Source organism: Anolis carolinensis, chromosome 2 (genome assembly GCF_035594765.1).
Source record: "Anolis carolinensis isolate JA03-04 chromosome 2, rAnoCar3.1.pri, whole genome shotgun sequence".
NCBI lineage: Eukaryota > Metazoa > Chordata > Lepidosauria > Squamata > Dactyloidae > Anolis > Anolis carolinensis.
The window spans coordinates 281386213-281407405 of NC_085842.1; the positions used below are offsets into that span (position 1 = coordinate 281386213).

Below are 21193 nucleotides of genomic sequence, written 5' to 3' on the forward strand. Positions count from 1 at the left end.
TTAACTATAACAAGTATAATATAGAGCAACATCAGAAGTATACCAGAGTATAAATATACGTACACTGATTCTATGGATCCCAATTTCACAGTAAATCTATGGAATTACAGTTACATATTTATGGCTTCAATATTTTGGCTGTTTTAAATAATTTAGTTTGGAATTGTTGTTTCCAGCTCAAACACAACATTCTTAATTTGTACAGTTGAATACTATGAGCTTATTTTCACCATAGCTTTCTGGATACCAGTGAATTCACCTCGTTTTTTTTGTATCACTACTGGCAATAAGAGATATCTCTTTTTTACCTCAGGATGGTCATATTAACATTCTCATACATACATACATATATAACATTTTCTATAGAGAAACACAATGATCATTGCATGACATAAATTAGCAAAACACTCCAGAACTTTGAAATTCCATGTTCATATAGATAGGAGTATAAGTCTGGAATCATAATTTCTGGATCTTGTTCACATAAGGAATCCAAAGTGGTGTAAAAAACTTCAAGAATGTACTGATCTTCCAAAAGATTTCTGGGCTACTGAATGGAAGACATTGCTTACACTCTAAATTGTCCCAAACGGGGTGTGTGTGTGACAGAGAGAAGTAAAGAACCCTTGCTTTCTGAGGTCTACTTTCCTTGCTGTTAACCTCATAACCATTGACCACATAAACAAATATGATACTGAAGTGAGACAAGATGCTGTCATTTTGAGATAAGTGATTAGGTAAACATCTCTGAGTTATCTATGGGCAGTATTTCATAAGCTGTGAAGTCTGGGAGAAAATAATTTCCTGAAGATGAATTGCAACCTTTATCAATTGTTCTTGCAAGTGGGCTATCTCGGTGTAATAGACTGAGGAGTGTGATTCAAAACTTTTGCACTTGTATATTATCGTTAACAGTTTTGATTATTGAAATGGCAGAACAAAATAAAAATCAAGAGAATATGCATGATGTTACAGGTTTATTTATCTTTCTGGATAATACTCATTCTGTTTTATATTCTGAATCTAATGATTATCCTATCTGCTAAATCATTCAAAATAGCTTCCATCAATTTCACTACAGAAGATCCTTCTGAAGGAACAGCAGGGAACTGGTCTGTGTTGCCTACTGACTTTAATCCCATTATAGCAAGTTGCTATAGCATCATCAGACTGGAGTTGTGCTGACATACTTTGGTTCATAGGTGGCCAATGCATTATGACATATCCAACAGGACACCGTAGTGGTCCCATTGTTTCATACTATCAGCACTGCATATTTTTACATTTAGCTAACCAAGCAATCTATGTATAGCATTAGCTATATCTCCATTAACAAAGTACGGTAGATGAATTCCTGGGCTTCCTTAACAGAAATTTTGATACCAGACATATAAATGAGATGGAAATAATTGGGATAGATTCCTACGCCACAAAAAAGAAGAGCAGTTCAACATGTTTCAGTGATGTTTTGATTTAAAGCTAAATAATGTACATGTGTGAAATGAAACAAGATCAGGTAAGCCATATACAGTAGAGTCTCACTTATCCAACATAAACGGGCCGGCAGAACGTTGGATAAGCGAATATGTTGGATAATAGGGAGAGATTAAGAAAAAGCCTATTAAACATCAAAATAGGTTATGATTTTACAAATTAAGCACCAAAACATCATGTTATACAACAAATCTGACAGAAAAAGTAGTTCATCACACACTAATGCTATGTAGTTATTACTGTATTTACGAATTTAGCACCAAAATATCATGATATATTGAAAACATTGACTACAAAAACGTGTTGTATAATCCAGAACATTGGATAAGTGAGACTCTACTGTACAAGTAAAGAGAAATATTCTGGATTTTCTAGAGAGCACCTGAACACTTCTTCAAAAAATGGATGGCAGGATTATGTTTTTCTTCCAATAGCCTCCACTTTTCTGATTATTCTCCTTTTAATTGTGAAACTAATAAATGTATGTGTTGTCGAAGGCTTTCATGGCCGGGATCACAGGGTTGTTGTATGTCTTTCGGGCTGTGTGGCCATGTTCCAGAAGAGGAACCGTCAGGAGAGAATACTTCTGGAACATGGCCACACAGCCCGAAAGACATACAACAACCCTAATAAATGTATGGTTTTTTGAAAATGCCAGAATAGCTGGAGAATCAAGCTAATTTTCTTCTTCTTTCTATTGCGTTCTTTACAAATATGCAGAAGATTATTTGAGAGGCAGCTGTTTACCTTGTTTGTTGTATATAATCACACATAGCTACAGTAAGATCACCTAAAGCAGAATCCCATTTTTCACAGATCTAGCTTTATTGCATTGTTTATTGTTGTTTCAATCCAACACTGTAAGACTGTCTTTTTCCAGTCATTCTTTTAATGCCAGTGCTGGAAAAACAAACAAACAACCTTCCAGCTAGAGAGAAGACAAGATAAGAAGGTGTTAGAGCTGGCCTACCATAAAAAGGAGCTTTAACTACATCAAACTGGATTATATGAGTCTACACTGCAATTTAATGCAATTCAATGCAGTTAAACTGCATTCTGAGGTCCCATCTACACAGCCATATAATGTAGGATAGAAGATGGATTAGCCTCAGGCATCCAGATGCTGCTGCAGTGTAATCTACTTCAACTTGGAATAAACCTGATCATCCATGTTTATTACATGTTTAAAAGATACCTGAAAAGGTCCAGATCTTACTGAAAAAGCTGGGCCTTGGCAGGTATGGAGGCAGTGGATATCCTGGGATTGCCATTTACAATCCTAGCAGGAAGTCCCTATAGCAAGTCCTCCCTGTCCCACATTTAGCCCTTAAAAACAAAGGAAAAACCTTCATAGGAGCCACGAGAATCAGTTTACCCTCCTAGGGACTGGAAAAGAAAACTAACAAGCTTTGGAGGGTGCAGGGGAGAATTCTCAGTTTAAATGGTGGGTTTTTGGCCCACTATGTGGCTAGGAAATGCGAAGAAAATCAGCATTTTGGCTCAGCATTGAAGGGCCCTAAAACTGAGGTAACTCTGTTCCTTACTCTTAATATTTCTTCACATTGTAGATGTTTCTAATATGGAGATAGAAGGAGTTCGCAAACATTTATTTAGGGCATTGTTTTATATCTATTGAAGTATGAGTTAGCTGCAACTTCATATTACCTTACCATGTATACAGAGAACTTCGGGTCACGCTTCCTATACTGAAAATTGAAAACTGAAAAAGCTAAAAATTGGCTATGTCTGGATTCTGGTCCATTGCACTTGGATTACCATATTATTGGCGGAATAATAATATTCTTATTTTGATTTGGTTTGGTGAAACGAAAATAAGTATGTACAACCTCTCATAAGTGAACAATTTTTTTCTGAATCTTTAACAGGTTCCACCCTGGTTCGAAACTCTAAGAGGTTATCTCCTGATCTCAGTTTCCAGTTCTCCAAATCTTAGAGCTTGTGGTCATCCTGAGTTGGCAAGTGACACCACTGAAGATGTCCAAAATGCACAGAACAAAAGAATTGCTGTTCCATGTGATAGACTTTGAGAGCTGCGGGGATGTGGCACATGAAGAACTGTGACATTTGACTACAGCTTCAAGATTTTGTGAAAAATTCCCATGGTTAATTTCTGCAGCTAACAAATATTCAGCCATAATTCTGAGAATTGCCCTAAGGAATCGGCAAGCCTTCACTGGGAATGTTAATTATCACTGGGTAAAATGTAATGTATATGCACTGTACATATCCTATGAAATTGTGGTATATATTAAAAGTTATTATTTCATGTTTATTTCAAAACTATTGCAACTGAGTTCAGTAGAACATTTTCTCATGTAAATACATATAGGTTGTACTGTTGGCATGAAATAAGAATTAAAGATTCAGCTGTTTGCTGATCGATTTTAGTGAGCCTGATCAACTCCATCTTGACAATAGCTGACATCTTCACATGACCTGTATTGTTTTGCTGAGCCCTGTCATTTGTGCTATGCTATAAATGCTGTAAGTGCATTATTACATGCCCAGGGGCAACAACAAAAAGTTATGGTTACATACAGTGCCTGAGAACATCCTCATAAACAACAAACAATCTCTGAAAACAAATTATAAAATTAATTGCTCATTCTCTTCTTTAAAAATGAGACTAACATGCAAGAGTTAACAAAAAGGTAAGTACTTTCTGTTGCCAACACAGACAAAAGATTTAATCTTTTTGACCATCACACTGGTAAATGCCAAAGTGTATATCAATTACAGTTTACAGAACTACATTTGTATAGTACTGCATTAGAATCTGGTCCACTGAGACTGTTCTCGTGAGTTAGAGAAGTACAATTTCACAACATATATGTTGATATCTAGCTGTTTCCATTAAAATGTGCTGTAAATATATATATTTAAAATGTTTTAACCATACCATAGCTGCAAATGCAGTGAGGTCTGAGGTTTATCTTCCTCCATCTGAGTCTGCTTCCTTGAGGTTACATAAATTATGTATACCCCCTTCACTTCATATAACAACCTGCTCCCTGAAAGATATTAATTATTATGTAATAACTTCTACTAATTGTTTCTCCCCTCTGAGTATTTCAAAAAATATTGGTTGCATTGACAATAGTGTGAAGAAGTAAAAGATAATTAATGGTTGTTAACTTGTCAGTGATACAAAATGTAACACTTGGTTTCTACTTACAATTCTATAGAGAGAAAGTCAGAAATGGTTTTTTTTTTGGTCATTTTGTAAAGGAAAATATGTAATTGACAATGGTATTGCATAAATAATATTCATAAGATTATTTATAAATATAGCCTCAACAAGGTTGTTGAGTTTCTGGGGAAATAATAGATTAAACACATTATATGTCTTCGCGTAATCAATGTGTACGATCTTCTTCAATGTTAATGAGAAATTTGTAGTGACAGGACCGGAAGGTGGGGCTTCTCTCTCTCTCTCTCTCTGTATGTGTCTGTGCTTTCTGTAACAGAAAACAGAAGAAAAGACAGGCATGAAATAAGGAGAAATCAGGACACTTAATTACAACAGAAACCTTTCTTCTCAATAGTCTCATTTCAGATTTCTGTGAAAATGTTTTCCATTTTGAACTGATGCACAGGGACGAGCATTACATGAATTTGGGTTTTGTGTAATTCCGCACAAAACTCTTTTAGGGTTATAGCTTTAATCTCTCTTAATTTCTCTAGATGAGAAAATTTTGGTAAACTGTCTTGACTTTTTAAAAGCAATTCCATAGTATACCTCACTTTGCCACAAAGCCAATATTTTGTTAAATGAATCATTTCACGTCTAAGGCCCCTTCTCCACTGCCATATAAAATCCAGATTACCTGCTTTGAATTGGATTATATGGCAGTATAGACTCATATAACCCTGGTCAAAGGAGATAACGTGGATTATCTGCTTTGATAACTTGGATTATATGGCAATTTAGAAGGGGCCTAAGAGGTGCAGAGATCCAGATTAGTTTGTTTAGATTCAGGATTTTATCACACAAGATTAACAAACCAGCAATGAAGCAGAATCATCATCTACCACACAACACTACTTGCATCATACTTCTGGTCTGCCTCTTCTCCATAATTAATCTGTCCTCCACTGTTGATGGGCAAAACTGCACAATAGCTGCCAACCTCACAATGTTCCCATCATCTTCCATGTGAGATGGACCCATTTTGAAGTAAAGTTAAGGGCTGGATTCTCCTCCTTGTCCGTCCTCCCTCCTCCCCCATCCCTAAGTCAGCAATGTTATATTTTTCAGTAGTAGTTAATTAAAAAAAATACCATAGCTGCAATTGCAAAATTGCTTTGAAAGTAATAATTATAAAAAAATTACAGAGCAGAAGAAGTATGGGGAAATGGGGTTATGAGGGTATGCAAAAGTATCCATGCAGGACCATGGACTGACAAATCAATACAGTTGTGCAAATGGAGAGAGGTTCACAACTGCTGTGGACAGTGGCTTCATGCGATAAAGTCCCCAATCTCTTGGTATTATGTATATTGCTTAATTTATATGAATGGGAAGGAGTGTTTTATTTCAAAATTGCTATGAATTCTCTCTCTCTCTCTCTCTCTCTCTCTCTCTCTCTCTCTCTCTCTCTCTATATATATATATATATATATATATATATCCTCAAATGTATTTTTATGAAGATTTATGATATGATTATTAATAGCTCCATTACATTTTAAACCTGGCATAGAGAGTCCTCATGTAATGTATAGGAAACTGTACAAAGTCTGTCTGTCTTTTTCACCATCCATTTGCCTAATAATATGATCCAGTAAATGATTAAACATGTATACCACTGGGAAGCTACAACTGGTTTCCAATCCATTTTATAGTGACAATTGACAAAAGGAGAAACATCTCAGACCAAAGACCAAATTAATTTGTGCAGAAGCTTCCATGGATTATATTCCAGTGTTTCTTTGGGGCCAAGGCATAAAGGAAGGATCAAAAATAGCACAATGTTTTAGTTTTTAGTTTTTTTCCTAGTGACTATGCCTTCAAAAAGGCATTGCAACTTTTTAGAGTTGTAATAAGCCAATCCCAAAATCAGAGGGTTTTTTTTACCCGTTGTTTATAAACAACACACCAATGAAATCTGTAGCTTGGACATTTCATGGGAAAACTACAATTTCATTAGTTAGGAGGAAATTTCTGAGTCACTTTCCTGAAATTCTTGAAATGTAAGCTTGGTGTTCTTTTTTTATATAGATCTAAAGAAGTCATCTGTAAGTGGTTATACTCCAAAATAAATAGTATGGCTCTTTTCATTCCTTTCATGATGTTTGCATGCATATATTTCAGCTGGCTAAAGAGCAACAGAGAACAAAGAAAAACCCAATTACATGGGACAAACACTCAAGCACTTGAGTTTAAACTTCATGTGTGCTGGATAGAAAATATGAAACCATGACAAAGCTATATAATGACCACCTAAGAAATGAGACTACCTTGAATCTCAGCCAATATCTCACTTAGGTATAACATGCTTCTGCTGCTCAGTTGCCCAGTCGATTCCGACTCTTCGTGACCTCACGGACCAGTCCACGCCAGAGCTCCCTGTCGGCCATCGCCGTACCCAGTTCCTTCAATTTCATGCCAGTCACTTCAAGGATACTGTCCATCCATCTTGCCCTTGGTCGGCCTCTCTTCCTTTTTCCTTTTACTTTCCCCAGCATCATGATCTTTTCCAAGCTTTCCTGTCATCTCATGATGTGACCAAAATACTTCATCTTTGTCTCTAGTATCCTTCCCTCCAGTGAGCAGTCGGGCATTATTTCCTGGAGGATGGACTGGTTGGTTCTCCTTGCGGTCCAAGGCACTCTCAGGATTTTCCTCCAGCACCAAAGTTCAAAAGTATCTATCTTTCTTCGCTCAGCCTTCCTTATGGTCCAGCTCTCGCATTCATAGGTTACTATGGGGAATACAATTGCTTTCACTATGCAGACCTTCGTGGCCAGTGTGATGTCTCTGCTCTTCACTATTTTATCAAGGTTGGCCATTGCTCTCCTCCCAAGAAGGAAACGTCTTCTGATTTCCTGGCTGCAGTCTGCATCTGCAGTGATCTTTGCACCTAGAAATATAAATTCTGTCACTGCCTCCACGTTTTATCTTTCTATTTGCCAGTTATCAATAGGTGTAGTTGCCATGATTTTGGTTTTCTTGATGTTTAACTGCAACCCAGCTTTTGCACTTTCTTCTTTCACCCTGGTGATAAGGCTCCTCAACTCTTCCTCACTTTCGGCCATCAGAGTGGTATCATCTGCATACCTAAGGTTGTTAATGTTTCTTCCAGCAATTTTAACTCCGGCCTTTGAATCATCAAGCCCTGCAAGTCGCATGATGTATTCTGCGTACAAGTTGAATAGGTAGGGTGAAAGTATGCAGCCCTGCCGTACTCATTTCCCAATCTTGAACAAGTCTGTTGTTCCGTGGTCTGTTCTTACTGTGGCTACTTGGTCTTTATACAGATTTCTCAGGAGACAGACAAGGGGACTTGGAATCCCCATACCACCAAGAGCATGCCACAATTTATTATGATCCACACAGTCGAAGGCTTTAGAATAGTCAATAAAGCAGAAGTAGATGTTTTTCTGAAATTCCCTGTCTTCCTCCATTATCCAGCGGATGTTGACAATTTGGTCTCTTGTTCCTCTGCCTTTTCTAAACCCAGCTTGGACATCTGGCAACTCTCGCTCCATGTATTGCTGGAGTCTTCCTTGCAGGATCTTGAGCATTACCTTACTGGCATGGGAAATAAAAGCCACTGTACGGAAGTTTGAGCATTCTTTAGCATTTCCATTTTTGGGTATGGGGATATAAATTGATTTTTTCCAATCTGATGGCCAAACTTGTGTTTTCCATATTTGCTGGCATATGGCATGCATCACCTTGACAGCATCACCTTCCAAGATTTTAAACAACTCAGCTGGGATCCCATCGTCTCCTGCTGCCTTGTTATTGGCAATGCTTCTTAAGGCCCATTCAACCTCACTCCTCAGGATGTCTGGTTCTAATTCACTCACCACACCATCAAAGCTATCCTCTATATTATTATCCTTCCGTTACAGATCTTCTGTATATTCTCACCACCTTTTCTTGATCTCTTCAGCTTCTGTTAGGTCCCTGCCATCTTTGTTTTTGATCATGCCTATTTTTGCCTGAAATTTGCCTCCGATGTTTCTGATTTTCTGGAAGAGGTCTCTTGTCCTTCCTATTCTATTGTCTTCTTCTACTTCTACTATTTAAAAATAGTTCTTTGTCTCTTCTGGCTAACCTCTGGAATTGTGCGTTTAGTTGGACATATCTCCCCCTATCACTGTTTCCTTTCACCTCCCTTCTTTCTTGGGCTGCTTCCAGTGTTTCAGCAGACAACCACTTTGCCTTCTTGGTTTTCTTTTTCTTTGGGACGTACTTTGTTGCTGCCTCCTGAACAATGTTGTGGACTTCTGTCCATAGTTCTTCTGGGACTCTATTTATTAAATCTAGTCCCTGAAATCTATTTTTTACCTAAACTGCATATTCACTAGGAATATTTGTGAGATCATATCTAATTGGTCTGTGTATTTTCCCCTTTTTCTTTAGTCTGATTCTAAATTTTGCAATAAGAAGTTCGTGATCTGAACTACAATCAGCTCCAGGTCTTGTTTTCGCTGACTGGATGGATATCCACCACCTTTGGCTGCAAAGGATGTAGTCAATCTGATTTTGGTGTTGACCATCTGGTGAAGTCCATGTGTAAAGCCGTCTTTTAGGTTGTTGGAAGAGAGTGTTTGTTATGCACAGTGAGTTTTCCTGGCAAAATTCTATCAGCCTGCGTCCTGCTTCATTTTGTTGTCCCAAACCATGCTTGCCTGTGATACCAGTTGTCATTTGATTGCCCACCTTAGCATTCCAGTCTCCTGTAATGAGAATAATGTCTCTTTTTAATTGTGATGCCTCATGGGCCTTGTAGTCCCGTTCCTAGTGCCACTGTGGCAGATGAGGATGAAAACATGGGGTTTTCTCCGGACCAACAACAGCCGGAGTCTTTCCAGATGCCGGATGTTGATGTTCTTGTCCAAGAGCCAATTAAAACCGACCTTGAACAGCTCTCACCTCCCTTCGCTAGGAGACAATCCTTTACTGCAGACAGGGGAGTTAGAGAGCGAATTCGCAGGAGTTTGAGAATTGCTGCCAAACAAGACACTGATTAGCCATGTTTCCCCTGGGAAAATCCAGGGAGTCTCACATCTGCAAAGTTGGGTTTCGTTCCCTGTTCTCTAGGGAAAGAGGACGCTGAACACCTGTTTGGCGGGAAAACGAGACCCCGTTAAAGGTGCCTGGCACGGTTGGTTCGTTGCGGAGACAACGGAGCAGCTTCAGGAGTGAGTTTGTGTTTCCAGCCTTGTGTGGACTTCGTCCGCAATCCAGTTTCCTTGCCTTGCTTATTCAAGTATTCAAGATTTGCCTTGCCTCGTTTCTAGCCACGGACCTTGTTCTCAGTTTCAAGCCTTGATTCCTGCCTTCTTGAGAATTTACCTTGGACCTTGAAAGACTCTGGACAATTCCCCACACTATTGTTTGGCAATAGTGTGTGTTTCGGTTTATTGGATTTTTATCTTTGGACTCTAATATCATTTATTGGACAAACTATTTCTGGACTATTTTTGACCTCATTTGATAGGTCTGACTCTGGACTATATTTTCTACTTGTTTTTATTATTCTTATATATTTCCTTAATAAAGATATTAGATAGTTTATTGGCCTCCGTGTATGGTTCTTGGTGCTCCGTTGCCTTGAGCGTGACATTAATGTGTTATCCAGTAGGTGCTGCAGATCCTCATAGAACTGATCTAATTCTGCTTCTTCAGTAGCTGTGGTTGGGGCGTATATTTGGATCACTGTGATGTTAAACAGCTTGCCTTGAACTTGAATTGAGATCATTCTATCATTTTTTGGGTTGTATAACATACTTGCATGCTTTGTATCTTCATGAAATGACACTCAGCTTAATTAAAAATGAGCACAGCGCAAGAATGGTGCACTCTAAAAGAAGTTGTGGGCCATCTGTGTAGAAAGGTGCATTAGAATAATAATAATAATAATAATAATAATAATAATAATAATAATAATCTTTATTTCTATATCCTGCCCCATCTCCCCGAAGGGACTCGGGGCGGCTCACAACAGGGACAAGCCCAAAACAACGACACAACATATTTGACAAAAACTTAAAACCTTCCAACAATACACAATATAAAATAATGGACAATACATTAAAATCCAAGCAGATAAAATCAAAGTAATTAAACGCAAACCAGCAGGGACAGGTTTCATAAAGGCAGGGTTGTTTGACACTTCCATGGAAGACTTTTATCAAACATCACAAAGATTAAGGCAAGGATATCAAGGGTTAATATCCTTACCTTGATTTTTGTGACCTTTGACAATAGCTTCTTTGGGTTATCTTTTTGCTTCTCCTCTCTGGTTTGTTTCACTCAGACTAGTTTTTATTCCCTTTTAGACCTCAGGACTGTTTCGATTCACATTAGTTGCATTTCACACAGAATTATTTAGAAAACTGGATGTCGCACCGATCCATTTTCAGCAGCATCAGAGTTTTGGAAATTGTTGGCTTGTCAATATGACTTTTGGGTAACTAGAAGTGATGAAACAATTGCCTTTCATGTTAGGAGGGGGTTTGGACTATTCTGGGTTGAGAAATCCCTTTCCACCCAACAATTCTACAATTCCATAAAGCATGGAGTCAACATTTAAGGTATTTTTTTGGCTTGACTGTGACTATATGAACAAGGATTTTTTTGTGCTGAATATTTTTGGAAGGTCAGTGGGTGTTTCAAAAGTATCATAGGACCCTACTAAGGTCTGCACACAACTCACATACCTCATGATTTCTACACATTGTAAATATGAGCAAAAGTTGAAGGTCGTGCTTTCAGTAACCCAAAAACTTCTGCTGTAAGTGGACTATAGTCATGCTGTAAGACTTAGATTCCTGGAGAGGTGTTCTCTTATGTTAAAAACATTTTGTAATTCAATTCATTTTCTCCCAACTTTTGTGGTGGCCCTATGTGCCTAATTCCAGCAAACATGGAGGGATGACTTGCCCACATTCCAGCTCACTTGCCCACATTCATAAATTACCTGAGCCTCACATTTCTGCTTTTACGAAGGACCAACACCTCCAAATATGGGATTTGTTGACATCTTATTCATTCTATATAAACTCATTACCTTTCCTGTCCCTTACAATAAGGGACACTTGCTGGTTCTATAAGACTTGTGAAGGCTAAAATAAAGGACATCCTAAACCATAATTATGTACCTTGGCTGTTCTAGCATATTTTGGCTTCATCCCCTTGACAGATACAGGATTATTTTACCAGGCCTCTCAATGACAAAAAAATATGCAGAAAATGTAGATAATAGATGAGTGGAACAGTATATAAATATTTATTTCAGAAGCTAAATCTTTTGCTTATTTGATATTTCTTAGTTCTCTTTATTAATTGCTTCAACAAATACATACCAAAATATAGTGGTCTCCTATCTAACACAGTGCTCTGTAGTACACAAATGCATTAGAAACCCACCAGCGTAACACACACAATGGGTGTCCAACAGCAGTTACTACTAACTCAGCTTCATGCTTGAAAAGAAAATATTGGCACTTGCGAAGAGCACAGTAGCACATTAAGCAACCTTTACATTCCTAGCTGAAAGCTTCAGGCCTCCATGTCCAAGATGTAAAGCTCCTTCATTTGGGCTGATTCAGGTCTTATTGAAAACCTCACACAGAGATCTAAAATAACAGAAGAAGGAAAACAAAATGAAAACCATCAAAGAGTGCTTTTCTACTAACATCAAGTGGTAGATTCTTCAATTTATATCAAGTTATATTTCTTTAAAAAGTACCCAATTCGTTCAGGATCATGACCACTTTATTATTTACTGTCTTCTTACTTTTGATACAACATATTCTTCCCCCTCTCAACTGTTCATGAAACATTATTCTCAGCTAGTCAATCCTGTTTCACCTTCCTCATTTAGTTCTGTTTGCGTTCTTCTGCAGTAGCCCTTTCCTCTGGAATTGCTATATCTTGTTCACAAGGTGAATTGACATGAGGCAATTTGCAGAGAAGCTGTCCAGAAATTACTCATTAACACCTATGCCAGGTAAATGGGAAACAATAAAATGAACTTGGTACAGGATGCAGTAGAAAGATTTCTTTGACTGGAATGAAGTACAACACAACTATCCAGATTTTCCTTCTCTATCCATTCCTGAGTTCAGTTCAAATTATTGGTTTTGACCAAGAAACCCTCCAAGGTTTTGGACCTCCATCTCTATAGGGCTGCCTCTTCTTAGATGGATCTATCCAAACCCTTAGATTAAAAATGAACACCCCTGGAGCAAATTTTTGTCCCTAGGATTCACTGAGAGACACAACAGAAGCATACATATAACTCCTTGTTTAGTATTTGGGTGACAAATAAGGCTCAGAGAATCCTGTACATATTTAAGAAGCAGGAATGACTAAAGTTTAATTATTTTTCTTGAGGAAGGTAGTGCTTTGGGGCAATGTTTTAATTCATATGAGAATCTTATTCTTGTTTTACATTAAAACCATTTGAATCCCACTTTTCTATTTTTGCAACTTGCTTTGATGTAACTGTGATGTTCTTTTTTCAGTTATATTTATTTATCTGCGATTGGATTTTATGATTAGAATTGTTATTTGCATTCCTCCTACAGATTTGGTATGGTCCTGGTATTGCTTGGTTCTTAGCATGTATTTTAATCTTGTTTTTATGAATCCTTTTTTTAGTTCTCCAAATGTATGTCATGAGGTTTTTGGTTGACTAAGGAATGAATTAATGCTATTAAATTCTGTGTTAAGCTTTTGTTTTAATTCCATTTCCATCTAACAGCACAAAAGCAATGCATAAATCATGCTAGAGGGCTCTAGTGCAAAAGGAGCCATACAAACATAGAAGAAAATCCAGCAGGCTGCTATGTCCTATACCAATATGCTATCACAAGTCAATGTAATACTGATCTTACAGGGATGTTACTTCAGGGACTATCCTGATGTAAACATTTACATGGAAGTATGATTTGATTCACACCAGAGCTTAGCAACATTATTTTTGGACTAGAGCTTTCAGAAATCCTCCAACAATTGTGGCCAGTGGCCATACTGACTATAAGGAATTCTGACACCTATGGTCCAAAGCAAAACCAAATCAACATCTCCCCACCCATTTCCATGTTATATGCCATCCCACAAGGTGCCATTTTATCTTCAATGCTTTTAAATATTTACATGAAACTGCTGGGAGAGTTCATCTGGAGGCATGGGGTTATCAGTATGCTGATGATACCCAAATATCATCATGCCTTCAAAACAGCCTTAGCTAAGGATACCATGTTTTCTCTGAATGAATGGCTGGATGAGGAAAAACAAATTGAGGCTGCCATCAAGGGTCCTAATCTGGGGATGGAGGTGTGTCAACCAGTTCTGTATGGGGTTACACTTCCCCTGAAATACTCTTGTACTCAGTTTGGGAAGAGGAGGTGGGATATAAATAATAATAATAATAATAATAATAATAATAATAATAATAATAATAATAATAAGAAGAAGAAGAAGAAGAAGAAGTAATAGTAGTATTAGGGAGTGCTCCTGGATCCATATCTCCAAATGTCAGCCAAAGTAGATGCGACGGTCAGGGGTACTTACTACCAGCTTCATCTGTTATACCAACTGCACTCATTTCTAGATTTGGAGGACCTAAAGATGGCAATGTTTGTGCTGGTAACCTCAAGGTTGGACTTCTGCAATGGGCTTTACATTGGGCTACCTTTGAGCCTAGCTCAGAAACTCCAGCTGGTTCAAAATCTGTCAGTGGGATTAGTTACAGGAACATCCAGGACTGAGCATATTACACCTGTACTAAAGTTACCCCACTGGCAGCCATTTTGTTTCTGGGCAAAGTACAAGGTGTTGTTTTTGACCTTTAAAGCCCTACATGGTTTGGGTCCTGATTACCTTCTCCCATACAATCCGCCCTGCACATTTAGGTTCTCTGAGGGGCAGTTACTCCAGCCTGTCAGAACTCAACTGGTGCCTGTCACTGAGATGACTTTTTCATCGGCCACCTCAAGACTGTGAAAAAATCTGCCAGAAGAGCTCCAACAGCTAAATGAGCTGCTAGACATATTAAAACATAGAAAGGGAGCTTATGAACATTTCAATTTGTGCGATGGACAGAAATGGGACATTTTGAAAGAGATAATTTACATAGTGTTTTACTTAAGAAACTAGTCCACACTGGATTCAGGAAAGGAAGAGGCACTAGGCAGGCCCGTAGCCAGGATTTTGATTCGGGAGGGGCTGGGATTTTGGTTCGGGGGGGGGGGGGGCTGAGTCTGGATGAGACCGTGTCTACCCTAGCAAACCTTTTGTATTGTTATCCCAATACCTCCATGTATACGGGATATATTGAGCATGGTGATCACATAATGATATGAATAAATATAAGAGTTTAAATAATAAATGTAAGGCCTTCTTGCAGACCACCTTGGGAATTTCGGGGGGGGGGGGGCTGAAGCCCCTCAAGCCACCCCCCTGGCTACATGCCTGGCACTAGGAATCCCTAGAAAGAGAGTAATGCTTTATAAAGAAAAGGACAACCACATTCCAGATTCAATCAAGGGAGACATGGCCCCAAGTCTGCAAAATCTGAGCAGCAGTGCTGTTGAGTATAGGGTAGTTTAACAGTCTCTCACTTAGAGGGTTGTTATAAGTTGAGGTCAATTTAGCAGTTAACACAAAGTCCATTTAACTCAATGGAATTTACTACTTCTTCATTATACATGGAATCTGTACCTAGAGCTTTGGCACATGACAGGTGAGATTCTTTAGAAAGCTTAGTCCAAATATGATGTCTAAAACTCTGCAACCAATTTTTTTTCTATAACTTTGAAGGCCCAGTATAGAAAGGACAAATACATTTGCCAGCTGTATCATAGCACAGTTTTTGAGAACACCTATACTTGTTATCTGTAATGTTGAAATTTTATCACCTTAAATTCTTGTGACTTAGAAAATCTGTGTTTTAAAGTTAAACCTGCATAAGAAAATGTATTTTTTTTTAAAAAAAAGTGCAGTTGCCTTAAGTGAAAGTGAAAACTGTAATCAAGAGTTTCAACAGCAGTTCTTGAATATGTGTGTGAGCAAGAGTAACTGAATATGCTGCTGAAGAAGATCTTGTATACCTGACATCTTATAATATCGGGTATAGTATAAATATTTTAAAACAACAACATTTTATTTTAAAGAGGAATGTGTTTATATGGAGTTCCAGGGTGGTCTCCTTTTCAGAGGTGAGGGCAAGCTCAGGTGTGATTAGCCTTGCTGTATCATAGGCCTTCAAACAAGAGTGGGTACATTTAGTGGCCTTGATTCTGTTTCATCATACCAAGAGCCATCTCGTACATAATTTGTTTTCAGCATTGGCCAACCAGACACTTCTGGACATCTACAAACTGAACATACAGTATAGCTCCCATATCCAGGGGACCTCTGTTCAAGGATCTCCATGGATACTTGAAACTGTGGATAACAAATGAAACCAATATTTTGACTATACCTGGAACAGAATTCCACTTGAAGGCCTAGAGAGGTCCACAAGCACTTCTAGCGTTGCAGTGTTGCAGCAGTAAGTGAAGCCATTGCTTGTTGTTTTATATACTAGTGGTTTTATTTTGTAAAGTACTGTGTGTCTATTTTATGTGTTGTTTTATGCACCTTGTGCCATATGTAAGCCACCCGAAGTCCCTTCAGGGAGATGGAGGTGGGGTACAAAAATGTTATTATATTGTACAAGTGATCACCTCCCTTTCTCTGTTGCTTGTCCAGCATCCAGGCTAGGCATATGTTGAATTACCATAGTGGTTCCAGTGTTTGTGTACAATTCCAAAATTCTTTAATATTGCCTAAGTGGTAGTGTCAAACACATCAGGGCATCCAGGTTTGGAGAGTACTTCTTTGCCAGACCAGAATGGTACATATTAAGGGTTGGTTGGCATTGCTAGAATTGACATTGTGAATAACAAAATATGGTGCTATGTGAATAATCTTTATTCACTATGTAGATCCATATGCACAGCTTCAGGTGCTGATCTAAGAGTCCAATAAGCAGAATCAATTTGAGTAAAGCAATTTACTATCCAGAAGGGGCCTTCACGTTCAGCTAGGCTTGGTTGAAGTTAAACATCTGCACCAGATGTTTTAGAATCTATGTAATGTAGCCTTATTTTAGAGATAAGCATGCTTAAAGCCATTGATTTTAATGGGTTTATGCATACTTGAAACATTGGATTTTGTTCCGTCCATTTGTTGACATGCTTTGTTGAAATATAGATCTTTATAAATAGATATTGGCTTTAAGGAGTAGCACATATTGATGGTGGTAGTAAGGCATAATGTTTCATTCAGCAAAACTGACTTGAAATTTAAAAGGAACTAGAAGAAAATGGGAAATTCCATCAACTGATCCACAGAGTACAAAGCTGGTCAGGAAAATGATGATTCATGGTCTTTTCTTCTTCCTGAGAAAGACATAAGAAGAGGCTTTCTTTTAAAATAATTTCTGAATATCATATTTATATTTTATATAATTAGAATTATTAATGGTATTAAAATTTAAAGGATCTTTGTTCTATTGTAAACAAATTTAATTACAGATATAAAGGTAAAGGTAAAGGTTTTCCCCTGACGTTAAGTCCAGTCATGTCTGACTCTGGGGGTTGGTGCTCATCTCCATTTCTAAGCCAAAGAGCCGGCGTTGTCCGTAGACACCTCCAAGGTCATGTGGCCAGCATGATTGCATGGAACGCCGTTACCTTCCCGCTGGAGCGGTACCTATTGATCTACTCACATTGGCAGGTTTCGAACTGCTAGGTTGGCAGAAGCTGGGGCTGACAGTGGCCACTCACACTGCTCCTGGGGTTTGAACCTAGGACCTTTCAGTCTGCAAGTTCAGCAGCTCAGTGCTTTAACTCACTTTGCCACTGGGGTACAGATATAACAAGCTGAAAAATGGAAAATGTTTTCAAAATTCATTTAAAATTCACATTAATTGATTTTTTAAAAAAAATAAAACAAACCTGAGATCAACAGCTATGATTGTGCAAGGAAAAAAAGCTGGTAGAATTGGAAGTGGAATGATGATGAACAACTTCATTTCTTATGATTGGCCTTAGTCTTGCCTATCGTCATTGGTATTACATTGAATTTGTGAGTGAGACCAGTGATATAATGGGCAGAAATTTATGATTAGCATAGATAATGTTAATCATAATCCATTGGCATGGATGAGGCTGATAATTACCTGCTACTCCTTCAAGCACCTTTTCTGGTCCCTCTCAGCTTAGCTGCAGTGCTTAAAGTCAAAGGATAGAAAATGAGTTTGCTATAATTTATCCCTATTGTAACCCAAAATATTTTGAAAGGTTGCTTGGTCATGAATGAGCAATTAAGATCTCTGGTTGGTCTGTTGTACACTACCACAACTGTTTGTATTGGAGCTCTCCTTAGGAAGTGGCTGTGGAAAATGTTATGATGAGTGCCCCTATTTCAAATCTTTCCATGACATCAGTGTCTAAGATCAGGGTCTGGGGATTCTTATTTACTCCTTAGATATAGTAGGTTAGTTTTTAATAAAAGAAATAGAGTGGGAAGGGCTGGTTTATATCTGGCTCAACCTCCTTTACAAGCCTAAAGATCACTTGCCTTGGTTACAGGGTCTTCAAGGTCTCTTCATAATGTGTCTGTTTCCACATCAGGATCTACATATACTGTTGGCGTCTTTTACACTTTAATATTTTAAACAACCCAGAGATATTAAATTAAGATATAAATAGATTCTGTCTGTGGCTCTATGCACACTGCATACTTTGTGCATTATAAATTACTGTTTCATCAAGATCCCAACAGGTCTAATAGATTTGTCTGCCTGACATTAGTGCGCTATTAACAACGTACTACCTACGTATTACAAATATGCTTGTTCGGTAGGCTTTAAGGATATCAGCACACAAAACCTATTGGGTGCAATCCAAATTTTGCTAAGTGCATCTGTCTCCAATCAACATCCATTGAATGTACCTGCTTAATTGGGCCCCCAAATCCCATTGATGTCAACAGGACTTAAAACAGATCTAATTTTCTCTGGATTGTACCAAGAATACATTAAGGTTTAATTTTTTTTCCTGGAGAATGCTAAACTTCTGCATTTCAAATTATGTCTATTACCCTAAGCATTTGGAGGAGATGCATCTGCCCGGCCTCATTAAGATTGCTAAAAATAAAAATGTATGCTTTATACTAGGCAGACGTACATTTAAAAATAACAGAGGGGAAATCTCCATCCTTCAGTGTATCACTTGCTTTTCCAATAGGCTGCAGTCTGTATAAATAGAACAAAGCCTATCTGCATAATAGCCACACACAAGTAAAAATCAGCAAAATTACAGTGGGGGAAGGGACAATGTAAAATATGGTAGTATAATGACTAGGGCATACAAAATTTAAATGTTTAATGCCGCCACACTCTGACATTCTCTCTCTCTCTTGTTCTTTTTCCCCCCTATCCCTTTGAACAGACTGAGATTCTTGAAAGGACAGAAAGGAAGCATTTCTTCTTTGGATGCAAAAGGGCCTGCGTATGTGTGTGTGTGCGTACATGCACGCACGCACACGCATACGGTATGCAAATTTATATTGTGCATATCTCTCTATTGCTGAATAGAGATAGATGTGATAATTAGCAGCTTGGGAAAGCAGGGAGAATTCCCTGCCTCTTCTGTTTATTCTGCCTTTATTTATTTATTTATTTATTTATTTGACTGAATGCCAGCTTCCCGTTTCCTAGTCATGATGGAAGCATGGAGCACAATAGAACCAGTATAAAAATACAAATTACAAAATGTGCACACAGCCTCCTTTGCTACCTTTCCTGACTGTTCTTAAATGAATATCTGCTAAAAATAGGCACCATGATAATTGGCATGATACATGCTTTGAAAAAGAGAGAGAGGAGAAAACATACAATCATGAAAACCTGAGTTCTTTAGCTCCTCCTCCTATTTAAGACACATATTTAGTACCAAGTGCATTCTACACTGTAAATGAATATATATATATATATATATATATATATATATATATAGCAACACATTGTTATAAATGTCATTTCTTAACCTCTCCATCTCGAATATGTAGCTGGTTGTGTCATCTCTGTAAATGTTTTATTTGTCCGAACTGTATGATTGCTTTGTGCCTTGCATCAAAAAGCATGTCTGCCTGTGTTATATGCATAAATTGAACTGCTTTTCCAAATTAGTGCTACTGGGTCAAATAAATTAATGCACAGCCTAGACAAAATGCCTCATTAATATACAAATGTAAACTGCAAGGAGGGGAAAAAAGAACAGTTAGCAAGATGTATATTAAGACTGCGATTTGATTGCAAGACATTTAGTACTTTGCAGAACCTTTGGTATTGTAAGTCATATTAAAGATCACCGTTTGTGTAGAAAGCCACTAATACACACATATTTGTAATATCAAGCCCTTAGCCTGTAAATATTAAGCAGATAAATCACTGATGAAATTTATGAAACCCTCAGAAATCTGACAGTGAAACCACTATGCAAATACCCATTTCATGCTTGTAAAGTTGACTGAAAAGCTCTCTGAAAATTAACTGAGTATGAATGGTTTCTTTTGAACTGATAAACCCTTTCTTCAGTGGATACCAAAAGAAATGCTGAAATGAATGTCTTTCTTCAGCATGTTAACCCTTTTGTGAAATGTTGAAATGTTGTTAGTGTGTGAGTATTGAGCTTAATCAACAAAATTGACAGGATTTATGAACTTTCTCTTTCTTCATGCATTTGCATACACCCAAGCATACACATGTACATAAATCCATTTTATTACAGCCATTTTATACAAACTGAACCTTAAGTAGCTGAAGTACTAAAAAAGCCAATCAAAATACTCTTCATATATCTGCAGGTCCATAAACCTCTTAAAAATTGTGCCTTCTAAAAAAGGAAGGAAGGAGGGGTAAAAGAAGAAGAAGAAAAGGAAACTCTGATAAATGATGAGAATGTATACAATTCTGCAGAATATTTGCCAGTTATATGTTTTATTCTCATTTGAAATTTCCACGAGAACATGGGAATGGCAGTAATATAAACTGGAATAACAGTTGAAGGGGGGCAGGAGTAGAACACAGGGACTTGTAAATAAATCCATGAATATCAAGAAGCAGAGATGCTAAGATTATGCATTTTACCACTACACTTCTGTGCTTGTAACCCATAAGGCCAGACATTTGTAAGATGCAGAATGCCGAGCTGCCAGAGAGAGATTGGGAGGGAGGAGGGCGGAGGGAGGTAGGGACAGCCAGACACAATGAAGCATAATAGCATTCCTGCATGTCTAATAGCTTAAATATGCTACGCCTCACAATATCCACACATCGCGAGTAATGTCAAAGACTCAGTTAATATTTCATCAATAGTTTACTTTTGAATTAAATACTTTTTACAAAAAGGGAGATTAGTAGCTTCAAGTGAGAGAAAGGCA

At 37.8% G+C, this 21193-nt stretch overlaps 1 long non-coding RNA gene across 1 annotated transcript; it reads right to left on the bottom strand.

Moving 5' to 3' along the window:
* Positions 1–10621: 10621 nt before the first annotated feature.
* On the bottom strand, positions 10622–18952 carry LOC134296714 (uncharacterized). The gene is made up of 2 exons (XR_010003548.1): positions 17043–18952; positions 10622–12330 (listed from the first exon to the last, which is right to left on the bottom strand). It is a non-coding gene; the product is annotated as an uncharacterized LOC134296714 (long non-coding RNA).
* Between the last annotated feature and the right edge of the window lie 2241 nt (positions 18953–21193).